The sequence below is a fragment of the Solanum lycopersicum genome, chromosome 3 (assembly GCF_036512215.1).
Source record: "Solanum lycopersicum chromosome 3, SLM_r2.1".
Lineage (NCBI taxonomy): Eukaryota > Viridiplantae > Streptophyta > Magnoliopsida > Solanales > Solanaceae > Solanum > Solanum lycopersicum.
In genome coordinates, this window is record NC_090802.1 from 25,647,552 (window position 1) to 25,666,196 (window position 18,645).

Here is an 18,645-nt window from a genome sequence, read left to right on the forward strand (position 1 = left end):
ACGATTTGACTTAACATATTACTGAAAAATAAAAATAGTTCTTGATATAAGCATTTAACCACATTATTCTTATTACTTGATGTTTAGTTTTAGTATTAGAAAATGATTTGGAAAATAATATTTAATGCTAATGATAAAATATGAAAAAATTAATAATTTGTAAAAAAGTTATAAATAAAAGTAATTTTTTTTAAAAAATAAGTGACTAGTAAAAGTGAACAGAAAAAGCGAAAAAGATTCACCCAAATAATTACGCCTAGAAGGTTAAGATGATTGATAAAATTGGTCCAATAGAAGCCCAAATTTCATAATACAGTGTTATGGACCTAGCAAGTGTTGGGTATGTGTAACGACCTGTTTAGTCGTTTTGAGCAGCAGATTTTATTTCTGGAAAAACAGGCTGAGGCGACGGACCCCACGACGGACCGTCATGGGCACGACGGACCGTCGCAGGTTCTCGTTTCAAAACACTTAGAAAAACTGAAAATTGGGTACTGAAATCGACTCTCTGAACTTCGTAACGGAATGGCAGGACGGACCGTCACAGGTGTGACGGACCGTCACAGATTCTTCAGAGAAATTGAGTCTCTGAACTCTGTGACGGGCAGCAGGACGGACCGTCACAGGCGCGACGGGCCGTCACAGACTGTGAAATCCCAGTCTGGGTCGGATTTCTTGATACGTTTTAAGGGACGTTTTTGACTATTCTTGCCTTAATTATAAAGTTAGTGGGTTAATGTTAATAAGTCTAATTACTTGGGGGTTAAAAGAGGTAACCTTAAGTTAATTAGTGGGGCATTATTGCCATCTTTTATTCTTAATTATATGTTAATTAGGGTAAAAGGAAGAGGGTATTGAATAAATAAAATAGAAAGAACAAGAGAAAGAGAGAGAGAGTCGAACGAGAAAGAGGAGAAACGAAGAGAAACAAAGCTTGGAGAAAAATTTGCTTGCTTGATCACTAATCTTCGGTGGAGGTAGGTTATGGTTTCTCTTACGATATTCGTTGTAAACTCTTAATAGAGAATGATATGTATTGATAATATTGTAAACCCTGCTATGTGCTTAATTGTATGCTTGCATGAATGTAATTATATAATTGTGATTATATAAGCATGATAAAGTTATTGAATCCCAAATCTTGCAAAATCTTAATCTCTTTGTTAATAATGAGGCCTTGGTATAAAAGAAGGCGTGATGAACTAAAATAATGGGATTGATGATGCCTTGGTAAGAAAGAAGGCTTGATGAATTGATGGAAGGAGATTAGGGGATCGGGTGTCACGAAACGACACGTAGAATTAGGGGATCGGGTGTCACGAACCGACACGTAGTATTAGGGGATCGGGTGTCACGAACTGACACGTAGAATTAGGGGATCGGGTGTTACGAACCGACACGTAGTATTAGGGGATCGGGTGTCACGAATCGACACGTAGTATTAGGAGATCGGGTGTCATGAACCGACACGTAGTATTAGGGGATCGGGTGTCACGAACTGACACGTAGATTTAGGGGATCGGGTGTCACGAATCGACACATAGATTTAGGGGATCGGGTGTCACGAACCGACTCATAGATTTAGGGGATCGGAGTGTCACGTACCGACACAAGAGGATTAATGAATATTGAGGGAGCGAGTGTCACGTACTGACACAAGAAAAATAAAGATAATGAATCTTGAAAGATGTTAATATACTCAATCTAATGAACATGATTCCCAAATGAGTATGGTATCGAGGCTTGAGTCCTCATGTGTGAACTTGACGGTAATTGTTAATGATATAGTATTTGTTGTTGCTACATGTTGAGTATCATAGTTGATTTTATGATATTACTCGGTATATATTGATTTCTATTTTGAGTTGGCCGATGATATCTATTCAGTACCCGTGTTTTGTACTGACCCCTACTTTTATGTTCTCTTCTTGTTTATTTGTGGAGTGCAGCAAACGTGCCATCGTCTTCAACTCAACAGTAATTCAAGCCAGTCTTACTACATCGGAAATTCAGGGTGAGCTAATGCTTCTAGCTTGGACTAGATCTTCTTCTTCAAGTCTTGATGCCTTGAACTTCCGGCATGGACTAGCTTCTTATGTATTTTTAGCTTTTAGAATACTCTTAGTTTAGTCATTTGATCGTAGATGTTCTTGTGATGATGACTTCCAGATTTTGGGAAATAATAGATGTTGAATTTTAGAAGTTAATGAATTGGTCTTTATTTAATGAGTTTAAGTCTTCCGCATTACTTTCTGTTGATATTATATTGAAATGTTAAGGTTAGATTGGTTGGTTCGCTCACATAGGAGGGTAAGTGTGGGTGCCAGTCGCAATCCGGTTTGGGTCGTGACAAACTTGGTATCAGAGCATTAGGTTCGTTGGTCTCATCACACAAGAACGAGTCTAGTAGAGTCTTAAGGAACGGTAGCGGGACGCCTTTACTTTTCCTTGAGAGGCTATAAGACTTTAGGAAAATTCCGTTCTTTCTTTCTTCTTTCGTGCTATTACTTGGGTCCAATTGGTATCTAGGTGATACAAATTGGTATCTGACCATCTTCACTCTATTTCGCAGATGGTTAGAACTAGAGCAATGACTACTCTAGCATCAACACCAGCACCGGCGGGACAGGGTGCGACTGAGCCAGCCACTGGGGCTGTAGCTCGAGGAAGAGCAGCGGCAAGAGGCCGTGGTAGAGGTCGTGGGAGGACGTCCTCTAGGGGAAGAGGACGAGCACCTAGTCCATCTGATACTAGGGCAGTGACTCCTCCACCGACTGAGGAGGTAATAAGAGAAGGGGAGGATGGGGAAAATGAACAAGTGCAGAATGAGGGATTGCCACCCCAGCCTACCCCAGAGATGATAAATCAGGTGCTCGCTTATCTTAGTGGGTTGTCCGATCAGGGTCAGGCACCTCCAGTGTTTTCTGCACCAACACCTTCGGTTTCAGAGGTACAAAATGCAGCCAGTATGGCTCCTCGTATGGATGCCTCATTAGATATAGGCACGTTTCCACGTCTGACTACTGGACCTATAATGACAAATGATCAGCATGAACTTTTCAGTAAGTTCTTGAAATTGAAACCTCCAGTCTTCAAGGGTACTGAATCTGAAGATGCTTACGATTTTCTGGTTGACTGTCATGAGCTACTACACAAGATGGGTATTGTAGAACGGTTTGGTGTTGAGTTCGTGAGTTATCAGTTTCAAGGGAACGCCAAAATGTGGTGGCGGTCACATGTTGAGTGTCAACCAACAGAAGCACCACCTATGACTTGGGCGTCATTCTCTAGCTTGTTTATGGAGAAGTATATCCCTCGGACATTGAGGGATAGGAAAAGGGATGAGTTCTTGAGCCTAGAGCAAGGTAGGATGTCGGTCAATGCATATGAGGCTAAGTTTCGTGCACTATCCAGATATGCCACCCAACTTTGTTTCAGTCCACAAGAGCGGATTCGTCGTTTTGTGAAGGGGTTGAGGTCAGAGTTGCGGATTTCAGCCTTACAGGTAGCGGCTACGGCAAAATCCTTCCAAGAAGTGGTAGATTTCGTGGTAGAGGTGGAAGGAGTGAAGCCAGATGAATTCACCATGGCATCGACGTCAAAGAGGCTTCGAAAGGGAGGTGAGTTTAATGGTTCTTACTCTAGAGGACAGGGTTCCGGAGGTTACTCAGTTCGACTAATTCAGTCTTCGCTACAGACTGTAGTTGGGGGTCCACCTCAGACCGGTCAACACTTCTCTGAGAGGCCTATGCTTGACTCCAGAGAGTGTTATGGATGTGGGGAGACTGAACATATTAGGAGGAATTGTCCCAAACAAAGTTATAGACCCCCAATGGCTAGAGGTAGAGGTGGTCATGGTAGAGGCCGTTATTCTGGAGGACGTGGTGGTCGAGGTAATGGTGGTCACCAAAATGGTCGAGGTGATGGGCAAACTGGAGCCACAACATCACAACATGGTAGGGGCAATGGACAGACAAACGATAGGGCCCATTGTTACGCTTTCCCTGGGCGGTCTGAAGCGGAGGCATCTGATGCTGTCATCACAGGTAATCTTCTGGTTTGTGATTGCATCGCTTCTGTATTGTTTGATCCTGGATCCACATTTTCTTATGTATCTTCCTCATTTGTTAATGGTCTAAACTTACATTGTGAATTACTTGATATGCCTATTCGTGTTTCTACTCCGGTGGGTAAGTCTGTGGTAGTTGAAAAGGTATATAGGTCTTGTTTGGTGAACTTTGTGGGGAGCAACACTTATGTAGATTTGGTTATCTTAGAAATGGATGATTTTGATGTAATTCTGGGTATGACTTGGCTTTCTCCGCACTTTGCGATCTTGGATTGTAATGCTAAAACGGTGACGTTAGCCAAGCCTGGGACAGATCCGTTAGTGTGGGAGGGTGACTACACTTCCAATCCGGTGCGTATCATCTCCTTTCTTCGTGCTAAGAAAATGGTTAGTAAAGGGTGTTTAGCTTTCTTGGCACATCTCAAGGATGACACTACCCAAGTACCTTCGATTGAGTCGGTTTCGGTGGTTCGTGAGTTTCTGGATGTGTTCCCTGCAGATCTTCCTGGTATGCCACCAGATAGGGATATTAATTTCTGTATTGACCTTGAACCGGGTACTCGCCCCATTTCGATACCCCCTTAAAGAATGTCTCCCGCGGAGTTAAGAGAGTTAAAAGCCCAACTTCAAGAGTTGTTAAACAAAGGCTTTATTAGACCAAGTGCATCTCCTTGGGGTGCTCCGGTTTTGTTTGTGAAGAAGAAGGATGGGAGTTTTCAGATGTGCATAGACTACCGGCAGTTGAACAAGGTAACCATAAAGAACAAGTACCCTCTTCCTCGCATTGATGACTTGTTCGATCAGTTACAAGGTGCTTGTGTCTTCTCTAAGATTGACTTGAGATCCGGTTATCATCAATTGAAAATACGGACAACGGATGTGCCAAAGACTGCTTTTCGAACGAGGTATGGGCATTACGAATTTGTAGTGATGTCTTTTGGTCTTACTAATGCCCCTGCTGCGTTCATGAGCTTGATGAACGGGATTTTTAAGCCATATTTGGACCTCTTCGTGATCGTATTTATTGATGATATACTGATATACTCAAAGAGCAAGAAGGAACATGAGGAGCATTTGGGAATGGTGTTAGAGTTATTGAGGAAGAAGAAGCTTTATGCCAAATTCTCCAAGTGTGAGTTTTGGCTAGATTCAGTGTCCTTCTTGGGACACGTGGTTTCTAAGGATGGAGTGATGGTGGATCCTTCTAAGATTGAGACAGTGAAGAATTGGGTAAGACCTACTAATGTGTCAGAAATAAGGAGCTTTGTTGGGTTAGCTAGCTACTACCGTCGATTTGTCAAGGGATTCTCTTCTATTGTTTCCCAATTGACGAACTTGACTAAGCAGAATGCTCCATTTGTATGGTCGGACGAATGTGAGGAAAGCTTTCAGAAGCTCAAGACTTTGTTGACTACCGCACCTATCCTTACCTTGCCAGTAGAGGGTAAGAACTTCATTGTTTATTGTGATGCATCCTATTCGGGTTTGGGTGCAGTGCTAATGCAAGAGAAGAATGTGATTGCTTATGCTTCAAGACAATTAAAAGTGCATGAACGTAACTATCCAACTCATGATTTGGCATTGGCTGCGGTAGTGTTTGCATTAAAGCAATGGAGACACTATTTATATGGGGTTAAGTGTGAGGTCTACACGGATCATCGTAGCCTTCAGTATGTCTTTACTCAGAAGGATTTGAACTTGAGGCAACGGAGATGGATGGAGCTACTAAAGGACTACGATATCACTATCTTGTATCATCCGGGAAAAGCGAATGTTGTAGCGGATGCTTTAAGTAGAAAGGCGGGAAGCATGGGAAGTCTAGCTCACTTGCAAGCTTCTAGACGCCCATTGGCTAGAGAGGTTCAGACTCTAGCTAATGACTTGATGAGATTAGAAGTAAATGAGAAGGGAGGATTGTTGGCTTCTGTGGAGGCAAGATCTTCCTTTCTTGACAAGATTAAGGGAAGACAGTCTGATGATGAGAAACTGCGCCGAATTCAAGATAAGTTATTGCGAGGAGAGGCTAAGGAAGCACAAATCGATGAGGAAGGTGTTTTGAGGATCAAGGGAAGGGTATGTGTAACCCCCGTCAATGATTTGATCAACACTAAAGCAACACTTTTGGTGGAGAAGAATGAAGCGTGATATTGTTGACTTTATTGCCAAGTGTCCAAACTGTCAACAAGTAAAGTACGAACACCAAAGGCCCGGAGGAACACTTCAGAGAATGCCCATTCCGGAATGGAAGTGGGAAAGAATTGCAATGGACTTTGTGGTTGGTCTTCCAAGGACAATGGGTAAGTATGACTCTATTTGGGTGATTGTTGATAGGTTAACTAAGTCTGCTCATTTTACTCCGGTTAAGGTGACTTACAATGCCGAGAAGTTAGCCAAGATCTATATCTCAGAAATCGTTCGATTGCATGGGGTTCCACTATCCATCATATCAGATAGAGGTACGCAGTTTACTTCTAAGTTTTGGAAAATATTGCATGCGGAATTGGGTACTAGGTTGGACCTTAGTACTGCGTTCCATCCTCAGACCGATGGTCAGTCTGAGCGAACGATTCAAGTGTTGGAGGATATGCTTCATGCGTGCGTGATAGAATTTGGTGTCCATTGGGATAGCTTCTTACCCTTAACGGAATTTTCATACAATAATAGCTATCACTCGAGCATTGATATGGTTCCATTTGAGGCACTATATGGGAGGAGGTGTAGGTCTCCCATTGGGTTGTTTGATGCATTTGAGGTTAGACCTTGGGGTACTGACCTTCTGAGAGAATCGTTAGATAAAGTGAAATCTATTCAAGAAAAGTTGTTAGCGGCTCAAAGTAGACAGAAAGAGTATGCAGATCGAAAGGTTAGAGACTTGGAGTTCATGGAGGGTGAACAAGTCTTGTTGAAGGTTTCACTAATGAAAGGGGTGATGCGATTTTGTAAGCGAGGTAAACTTAGCCCAAGGTATATTGGTCCATTTGAAGTACTTAAGCGAGTAGGGGAGGTGGCTTATGAGTTAGCCTTGCCTCCAGGGCTGTCCGGAGTGCATTCGGTATTCTATGTGTCGATGTTGAAAAGATACCATGGGGATGGAAACTACATTATCCGTTAGGATTCAGTTTTGCTTGATGAGAATTTTTCTTATGAGGAGGAACCTGTTGCCATTCTAGATAGGGAAATTTGCAAGTTGAGATCAAGGGAGATTGCATCCATTAAAGTTTAATGGAAGAATCGACCCGTTGAAGAAGCCACTTGGGAGAAGGAGGCAGATATGCGAGAAAGATACCCACATCTGTTTACAGATTCAGGTACTCCTTTTCGCCCTTGTTTTCCTTCTTGTGATCGTTCGGGGACGAACGATGGGTAAATTGGTATCTATTGTAACGACCTGTTTAGTCGTTTTGAGCAGCAGATTTTATTTCTGGAAAAATAGGCTGAGGCGACGGACCCCACGACGGACCGTCATGGGCACGACGGACCGTCGCAGGGTCTCGTTTCAAAACACTTAGAAAAACTGAAAATTGGGTACTGAAATCGACTCTCTGAACTTCGTAACGGAATGGCAGGACGGACCGTCACAGGTGTGACGGACCGTCACAGATTCTTCAGAGAAATTGAGTCTCTGAACTCTGTGACGGGCAGCAGGACGGACCGTCGCAGGCGCGACGGGCCGTCACAGACTGTGAAATCCCAGTCTGGGTCGGATTTCTTGATACGTTTTAAGGGACGTTTTTGACTATTCTTGCCTTAATTATAAAGTTAGTGGGTTAATGTTAATAAGTCTAATTACTTGGGGGTTAAAAGAGGTAACCTTAAGTTAATTAGTGGGGCATTATTGCCATCTTTTATTCTTAATTATATGTTAATTAGGGTAAAAGGAAGAGGGTTTTGAATAAAGAAAATAGAAAGAACAAGAGAAAGAGAGAGAGAGTCGAACGAGAAAGAGGAGAAACGAAGAGAAACAAAGCTTGGAGAAAAATTTGCTTGCTTGATCACTAATCTTCGGTGGAGGTAGGTTATGGTTTCTCTTACGATATTCGTAGTAAACTCTTAATAGAGAATGATATGTATTGATAATATTGTAAACCCTGCTATGTGCTTAATTGTATGCTTGCATGAATGTAATTATATAATTGTGGTTATATAAGCATGATGAAGTTATTGAATACCAAATCTTGCAAAATCTTAATCTCTTTGTTAATAATGAGGCCTTGGTATAAAAGAAGGCGTGATGAACTAAAATAATGGGATTGATGATGCCTTGGTAAGAAAGAAGGCTTGATGAATTGATGGAAGGAGATTAGGGGATCGGGTGTCACAAACCGACACGTAGAATTAGGGGATCGGGTGTCACGAACCGACACGTAGTATTAGGGGATCGGGTGTCACGAACCGACACGTAGTATTAAGGGATCGGGTGTCACGAACCGACACATAGTATTAGGGGATCGGGTGTCACGAACCGACACGTAGATTTAGGGGATCGGGTGTCACGAACCGACACATAGATTTAGGGGATCGGGTGTCACGAACCGACACATAGATTTAGGGGATCGGAGTGTCACGTACCAACACAAGAGGATTAATGAATATTGAGGGAGCGGAGTGTCACGTACCGACACAAGAGAAATAAAGATAATGAATCTTGAAAGATGTTAATATACTCAATCTAATGAACATGATTCCCAAATGAGTATGGTATCGAGGCTTGAGTCCTCATATGTGAACTTGACGGTAATTGTTAATGATATAGTATTTGTTGTTGCTACATGTTGAGTATCATAGTTGATTTTATGATATTACTCGGTATATATTGATTTCTATTTTGAGTTGGCCGATGATATCTACTCAGTACCCTTGTTTTGTACTGAACCCTACTTTTATGTTCTCTTCTTGTTTATTTGTGGAGTGCAGCAAACGTGCCATCGTCTTCAACTCAACACTAATTCAAGCCAGTCTTACTACATCGGAAATTCAGGGTGAGCTAATGCTTCTAGCTTGGACTGGATCTTCTTCTTCAAGTCTTGATGCCTTGAACTTCCGGCATGGACTAGCTTCTTATGTATTTTTAGCTTTTAGAATACTCTTAGTTTAGTCATTTGATCGTAGATGTTCTTGTGATGATGACTTCCATATTTTGGGGAATAATAGATGTTGAATTTTAGAAGTTAATGAATTGGTCTTTATTTAATGAGTTTAAGTCTTCCGCATTACTTTCTGTTGATATTATATTGAAATGTTAAGGCTGGTCGTAGATCTTCTGATTGTCATGCTCCAAGAAAGGACAAAAACAAAGGCAAAGGCAAAAGTCAAGCAAACATCATGGAAAAAATGGAAGATGCAGATGACTTGTGTGCAATGATATCAGAGTGTAACTTAGCTGGAAATCCCAAGGAGTGGTTTCTCGACTCAGGTGCTACTAGACATATTTGCTCTGCAAAAGAAGTGCAACGTACACTCCTGCTGAGTACGATGAAGATTTATTCATGGGAAACACAACAACAACAAGGATTTTGCAGGAACTGGAAAAGTAATGTTGAAAATGACATCCGGCAAAGTGTTGACTTTAAACAATGTTCTGCATGTTCCTACTATTAGGAAGAATTTAGTTTCTGCTGCACTACTCGTTAAGAACGGGTTTAAGTGTGTCCTAGTTAGTGATAAAGTTGTAATAAGTAAGAATGAAATGTTCATAGGAAAGGGCTACCTCAATGAGGGTCTTTTCAAACTAAGTGTAATAGTTATTGACAGTATTAATAAAAATTCTGCTTCTGTTTACTTATTGGAGTTAAGTGATTTATGGCATGCCCGTTTGGGACATGTAAATTACAAAGCCTTGCGGAAATTGGTTAATCTAGAAGTATTGCCTGATTTTAAATGCGATAAGTCGAAATGTGAAATTTGTGTGGAAAGTAAGTTTGTTAAACATCCTTACAAGTCTGTTGAAAGAAATTCTAAAACTTTAGACTTAATTCACACAGATATATGCGATATGAAGTCAACACCATCTCGTGGTGGGAAAAAGTATTTTATAACTATTATTGATGACTGCACTCGATTTTGTTATGTATATTTGCTTAATAGTAAGAATGAAGCAATTGATGCATTTAAGCAATACAAAAATGAAGTGGAAAACCAATTGAATCTAAAGATAAAAATGATTCGGAGTGATAGGGGTGGAGAATATGAATCTCCTTTTGCAGAGATATGTTTGGAATATGGTATTATTCATCAAACTACTGCACCTTATACACCACAGTCAAATGGTTTGGCAGAACGGAAGAACAGAACATTAAAGGAAATGATGAATGCCTTAATGATCAATTCTGGTTCACCGCGAAATCTTTGGGGGGAAGCCATCCTTACGGCTAATAAAATACTCAATAGAGTACCCCATCGAAAAACACAATCAATTCCATATGAGTTGTGGAAAGGAAGAAAACCCAACTTGAAATATTTTAAAGTGTGGGCGTGTTTAGCCAAGGTAGAGGTTCCTTTACCTAAGGGGGTTAAAATTGGACCCAAAAAAATAGATTGTGTCTTTATTGGGTATGCTGTGAATAGTAAAGCCTATCGATTTTTGGTTCACAAATCTGATAATCCTGAGATTCATGTTAATACGATAATAGAATCAGATAATGCAAAGTTTTTTGAAAACATTTATCCGTATAAAATTGAAAGTGAGTCAGCAAGTGAAAGACCTAAACGATCACGAGAAGAATCAATGGAAAATATTCTAACTAGTGAGGAACCTAGGCGAAGTACTCGACAACGACAATCTGTTTCTTTCGGACCAGATTTTGTAGCACTATTGCTTGAAAATGAGCCTCAAACATTTAAAGCAGCTATGTCTTCGTCAGAGTCAACTTATTGGAAAGAAGCAGTCAATAGTGAGATTGAATCAATTTTAAGCAATCACACTTAGGAATTGACTGATCTTCCTCCAGGAAATAAACCTTTAGGATCAAAATGGATCTTTAAAAGGAAAATGAAACCTGATGGGACTATTGACAAATATAAGGCTAGACTGGTAGTCAAAGGGTACAGACAAAAGGAAGGTCTGAACTACTTTGACACATACTCTCCAGTAACAAGGATAACATCAATTAGGATGTTAATAGCACTAGCAGCAGTGCATGATCTTAAAATCCACCAAATGGATGTAAAGACAACATTCTTAAATGGAGAGTTAGAGGAAGAAATTTACATGGAACAACCTGAAGGGTTTATAGTTCTTGGTAAAGAAAAGAAAGTGTTCAGACTTGTGAAGTCACTTTATGGACTCAAGCAAACACCCAAACAATGGCATGCTAAATTTGATCAAATAATGTTGGCAAATGGATTCAAGATTAACGAATGTGATAAATGTGTTTACATTAAAAATGTTATGAATCATGAAGTCATTGTTTGTTTGTATGTTGATGACATGTTAATAATGAGTAAAGAAATTGACGATATAAATGCAACTAAGCGCATGTTGTCCAGCAAGTTTGATATGAAAGACTTAGGAGTTGCTGATTTGATCTTAGGGGTCAGGATTATCAAAACTCCCCAGGGACTAGCATCATCTCAATCTCATTATATTGAAAAAGTATTGGATAAGTTCAATTGCTTGAATTCCAATGTAGTCAAAACTCCAATTGATTTAAGTTGTACATTTAAAAAGAATGAAGGTCAAAGTGACTCTCAATTGGAATATGTCAGAGTGTTGGTAAGTTTGATGTATATTATGAATTACACGCTACCATATATAACATGTGCTATTAGTAAACTGAGTCGGTACACTAGTAATCCGAATCAAACTCGCAAGATGGCTATGAAACATGTGTTAGGTTATCTAAAATGGACACAACACTATGCTTTGCATTATAATAAATATCCTGCTGTGATTGAAGGATATAGTGATGCAAATTAGATCACCGGGTCAAATGATGTAAAATCCTGTCACGACCCAAATCCGGGCCGCGACTGGCACCCATACTTACCCTCCTATGTGAGCGAACCAACCAATCTAAACCTTAACATTTCAATGTAATATCAACATAAAGTAATGCGGAAGACTTAAACTTATTAATAAAAACCAATTCAATAACTATTATTTCCCAAAATCTGGAAGTCATCATCACAAAAACATCTATGATCAAAGTACTAAACTAAGAGTATTCTAAAAAGCTAAAACAAATAAAGCTAGTCCATGCCGGAAGTTCAAGGCATCAAGACATGAAGGAGAAGATCCAGTCCAAGCTAGAAGCGTTAGCTCACCCTGAAGATCCGGTGTGACGAAGACTGGCTAGAATTACTGTTGAGTTGAAGACGACGGCACGTTTGCTGCACTCCACAAATAACAAGAAGAAAACATAAAAGTAGGGGTCAGTACAAAACACGGGTACTGAGTAGATATCATCGGCCAACTAAAAATGGAAAACAATATATACCAAGTAATATCATAAAATCAACTATGATACTCAACATGTAGCAACAACAAGTACTATATCATTAACAATTACCATCAAGTTCACACATGAGGACTCAAGCCTCAATACCATACTCATTTGGGAATTATGTTCATTAGATTGAGTATATTAACATCTTTCAAGATTCATTATCTTTATTTCTCTTGTGTCGGTACGTGACACTCCGCTTCCTCATATTCATTAATCCTCTTGTGTCGGTACGTGACACTCCGATCCCCTAAATCTACGTATCGGTTCGTGACACCTGATCCCCTAAATCTACGTGTCGGTTCGTGACACCCGATCCCCTAAATCTACGTGTCGGTTCGTGACACCCGATCCCCTAAATCTACGTGTCGGTTCGTGACACCCGATCCCCTAAATCTACGTGTCAGTTCGTGACACCCGATCCCCTAATTCTACGTGTCGGTTCGTGACACCCGATCCCCTAATCTCATTCTATCAACTCATCAAGCCTTCTCCCTTACCAAGGCATCATCAATCTCATTACTTTAGTTCATCAAGCCTTCTCCCTTACCAAGGCATCATCATTAAAAAGAGATTAGGTTTTTATCAAGATTTGGGATTCAATAACTTCATCATGCTTAATATAATCACAATTATATAATCACGTTCATGCATGCATACAATTAAGCACATAGCAGGGTTTACAATACCATCAATACATATCATTCGCTATTAAGAGTTTACTATGAAAGCATGAAAACCATAACCTACCTCCACCGAAGACTAGTGATCAAGCAAGCAAATTCCCAAAGCTTTGTTCTTCTTTCTTCGTTTCTTCTCTCTCGATCAATTCTCTCTCTCTCTCTCTTTGTTCTTTCTATTTTCTTTATTCAAACCCTCTTTCTTTTACCCTAATTAGTATATAATTAAGAATAAAAGATGACAATAATAACCCACTAATTAACTTAAGGTTACCTCTTTTAACCCCCAAGTAATTAGACTTATTAACATTAACCCAATAACTTTATAATTAAAGCAGGAAAAGTCAAAAACGTCCCTTTAAAACTTAACCAGAATTCCGACTTCAACTGGGATTATGCAACCTATGACGGCCCGTCGCGCCTGCGACGGTCCATTCTGCAGGTCGTCGCAAGGTTCAGAGAATGGATTTTCACTGAAGGCTCTGTGACGGTCCGTCACGCCTGTGACGGTCTGTCCTGCCATTCCGTCATGAAGTTTGGAGAGTTGATTTTCAGTACCCAATTTCAGATTTTCTAAGTATTTTGAAACGAGACCCCTTGACGGTCCGTCGTGCCCATGACGGTCCGTCGTGGGTTCCGTCGCCTCAGTCTGTTTTTCCAGAAATAAAATTTGCTGCTCAAAACGACTAAACAGGTCGTTAAAATAGATACCAATTTACCCATCGTTCGTCCCCGAACGATCACAAGAAGGAAAACAAGGGCGAAAAGGAGTACCTGAATCTGTAAACAGATGTGGGTATCTTTCTCGCATATCAGCCTCTTTCTCCCAAGTGGCTTCTTCAACGGGTCGATTCTTCCATTGAACTTTGATGGATGCAATCTCCCTTGATCTCAACTTGTGAATTTCTCTATCTAGAATGGCAAAAGGCTCCTCCTCATAAGTCAAATTTTCGTCAAGCAAGACTGAATCCCAACGAATAATATAGTTTCCATCCCCATGGTATCTTTTCAACATAGACACATGGAATACCGGATGCACTCCGGACAGCCCTGGAGGCAAGGCTAAGTCATAAGCCACCTCCCCTACTCGTTTAAGTACTTCAAATGGTCCAATATACCTTGGACTTAGCTTGTCCCTTTTACCAAACCGCATCACCCCTTTCATGGGCGAAACCTTCAGCAAGACTTGTTCACCCTCCATAAACTCCAAGTCTCTAACCTTCCGATCTGCATACTCCTTCTGTCTACTTTGAGCCGCTAGAAGCTTTTCTTGAATAGATTTCACTTTCTCAATCGAATCCCTCAAAAGATCAGTACCCCAAGGTCTAACCTCGAATGCATCAAACCAACCAATGGGGGACCTACATCTCCTACCATACAATGCTCCAAATGGAACCATATCAATGCTTGAGTGATAGCTATTATTGTATGAAAATTCCGCTAAGGGTAAGAAGCTATCCCAATGTCCACCAAACTCTATCACACATGCGCGAAGCATATCCTCCAACACTTGAATCGTTCGCTCAGACTGACCATCGGTCTGAGGACGGAACGCGGTACTAAGGTCCAACCTAGTACCCAATTCCGCATGCAATGTCTTCCAAAACTTAGAAGTAAACTGCGTACCTCTGTCTGATATGATGGATAGTGGAACCCCATGCAACCGAACAATTTCTGAGATATAGATTTTGGCTAACTTTTTTGCATTGTAAGTCACCTTGACCAGAATGAAATGAGCAGACTTAGTTAACCTATCAATAATCACCCAAATAGAGTCATACTTACCTAATGTCTTTGGAAGACCAACCACGAAGTCCATTGCAATTCTCTCCCACTTCCATTCAGGAATGGGCATTCTCTGAAGTGTTCCTCCGGGTCTCTGGTGTTCATACTTTACTTGTTGACAGTTCGGACATTTGGCGATAAAGTTCACAATATCACGCTTCATTATACTCCACCAAAAGTGTTGCTTTAGGTCACGGTACATCTTGGTTGCACCCGGATGTATCGAATACCTTGAACTATGAGCCTCTGTCAGAATAGTGTTGATCAAATCATCAACGCGGGGTACGCATACCCTTCCCTTGATCCTCAAAACACCTTCCTCATCGATTTGTGCTTCCTTAGCCTCTCCTCGCAATACCTTATCTTGGATTCTGCATAGTTTCTCATCATCAAACTGTCTTCCCTTAATCTTGTCAAGAAAGGAAGATCTTGCCTCCACACAAGCCAACAATCCTCCCTTCTCATTTACTTCTAATCTCATCAAGTCGTTAGCCAGAATCTGAACTTCTCTAGCCAATGGGCGTCTAGAAGCTTGCAAGTGAGCTAGACTTCCCATGCTTCCCGCCTTTCTACTTAAAGCATCCGCTACAACATTCGCCTTCCCCGGATGATACAAAATAGTGATGTCGTAGTCCTTCAGTAGTTCCATCCATCTCCTCTGTCTCAAGTTAAAATCTTTTTGAGTAAAAACATACTGTAGGCTATGATGATCCGTATAGACCTCACACTTAACCCCATATAGATAGTGTCTCCATTGCTTTAATGCAAACACTACCGCAGCCAATTCCAAATCATGAGTTGGATAGTTACGTTCATGCACTTTTAATTGCCTCGAAGCATAAGCAATCACATTCTTCTCTTGCATCAGTACTGCACCTAAACCAGAATAGGAGGCATCACAATAAACAATGAAGTTCTTACCCTCTACGGGCAGGGTGAGAATGGGTGCGGTAGTCAACAAAGTTTTGAGCTTCTGAAAGCTTTCCTCACACTCATCCGACCATACAAATGGGACATTTTGCTCAGTCAAGTTCGTCAGTTGGGAAGCAATGGAAGAGAATCCCTTGACAAATCGGCGGTAGTAGCTAGCTAACCCAACAAAGCTCCTTATTTCTGACACATTAGTAGGTCTTACCCAATTCTTCACTGTCTCAATCTTAGATGGATCCACCATCACTCCCTCCTTAGAGACCACGTGTCCCAAGAAGGACACTGAATCTAGCCAAAACTCACACTTGGAGAATTTGGCATAAAGCTTCTTCTTCCTCAATAACTCTAACACCATTCTCAAATGCTCCTCATGTTCCTTCTTACTTTTAGAGTATATCAGTATATCATCAATAAATACGATCATGAAAAGGTCCAAATATGGCTTAAAAATCCCGTTCATCAAGCTCATAAACGCAGCAGGGGCATTCGTAACACCAAAAGACATCACTACAAATTCGTAATGCCCATACCTGGTTCTAAAAGCAGTCTTTGGCACATCCGTTGCCTGTATTTTCAATTGATGATAACCGGATCTCAAGTCAATCTTAGATAAGACACAAGCACCTTGTAACTGATCGAACAAGTCATCAATGGGAGGAAGAGGATACTTGTTCTTTATGGTTACCTTGTTCAACTGCCGGTAGTCTATGCACATGCGAAAACTCCCATCCTTCTTCTTCACAAACAAAACCGGAGCACCCCAAGGGGATGCACTTGGTCTAATGAAGCCTTTGTTCAATAACTCTTGAAGTTGTGCCTTTAACTTTATTAACTCCGCGGGAGACATTCTATAAGGGGGTATAGAAATGGGGCGAGTACCCGGTTCAAGATCAATACAGAAGTCAATATCCCTATCCGGTGGCATACCAGGAAGATCTGCAGGGAACACATCAAGAAACTCACGGACCACCGAAACCGACTCAATCGAAGGTACTTGGGTAGTGTCATTCTTGAGATATGCCAACAAAGCTAAACACCCTTTACTAACCATTTTCTTAGCACGAAGAAAGGAGATGATACGCACCGGATTGGAAGTGTAGTCACCCTCCCACACTAACGGATCTGTCCCAGGCTTGGCTAACGTCACCATTTTAGCATTACAATCCAAGATCGCAAATTGCGGAGAAAGCCAAGTCATACCCAGAATTACATCAAAATCATCCATTTCTAAGATAACCAAATCTACATGAGTGTTGCTCCCCACAAAGTTCACCAAACAAGACCTATATACCTTTTCAACTACCACAGACTCACCCACCGGAGTAGAAACACGAATAGGCATATCAAGTAATTCACAATGTAAATTTAGACCATTAGCAAATGAGGAAGATACATAAGAAAATGTGGATCCAGGATCAAACAATACAGAAGCCATGCAATCACAAACCAGAAGATTACCTGTGATGACAGCATCGGATACCTCCGCTTCAGACTGCCCAAGGAAAGCGTAACAATGGGCCCTATCGTTTGTCTGTCCATTGCCCCTACCATGTTGTGATGTAGTGGCTCCAGTTTTCCCATCACCTTGACCAATTTGGTGACCACCATTACCTCGACCACCACGTCCTCCAGAATGACGGCCTCTGCCATGACCACCTCTACCTCTAGCCATTGGGGGTCTATACCTCTGTTTTGGACAATTTCTCCTAATATGTCCAGTCTCCCCACACCCATAACACTCTCTGGAGTCAAGCATAGGTCTCTCAGAGAAGTGTTGACCGGTCTGAGGTGGACCCCCAACTACAGTCTGTAGTGAAGACTGAATGGGTCGAACTGAGTAACCTCCGGAACCTTGTCCTCTAGAGTAAGAACCATTAAACTCACCTCCCTTTCGAAACCTTTTTGATGTCAATGTCGTGGTGAAGTCATCTGGCTTCACTCTTTCCATCTCTATCACGAAGTCTACCACCTCTTGGAAGGATTTTGCCGTAGCCGCTACCTGTAAGGCTGAAATCCGCAACTCTGACCTCAACCCCTTCACAAAACGGCGAATCCGCTCTTGTGGACTGAAACATAGTTGGGTGGCATACCGGGATAATACACGAAACTTAGCCTCATATGCATTGACCGACATCCTACCTTGCTCTAGGCTCAAGAACTCATCCCTTTTCCTATCCCTCAAAGTTCGGGGGATATACTTCTCCATAAACAAGCTAGAGAATGAGGCCCAAGTCATAGGTGGTGCCTCTGTTGGTTGACACTCAATATGTGACCGCCACCACATTTTGGCGTTCCCTTGAAACTGATAACTCACGAACTCAACACCAAACCGTTCTACTATACCCATCTTGTGTAGTAGCTCATGACAGTCAACCAGAAAATCGTAAGCATCCTCAGATTCCGCACCCTTGAAGACTGGAGGTTTCAATTTGAAGAACTTACTGAAAAGTTCATGCTGATCATTTGTCATTATAGGCCCAGTAGTCAGACGTGGAAACGTGCCTATGTCCAATGAGGCATCCATACGAGGAGCCATAGTGGCTGCATGTTGTAACTCTGAAACCGGAGGTGTTGGTGCAGAAAACACTGGAGGTGCCTGACCTTGATCAGACAACCCACTGAGATAAGCGAGAACCTGATTGATCATCTCTGGGGTAGGTTGGGGTGGCAGTCCCTCATTCTGCACTTGTTCATTTTCCCCATCCTCCCCTTCTCTTATTACTTCCTCAGTCGGTGGAGG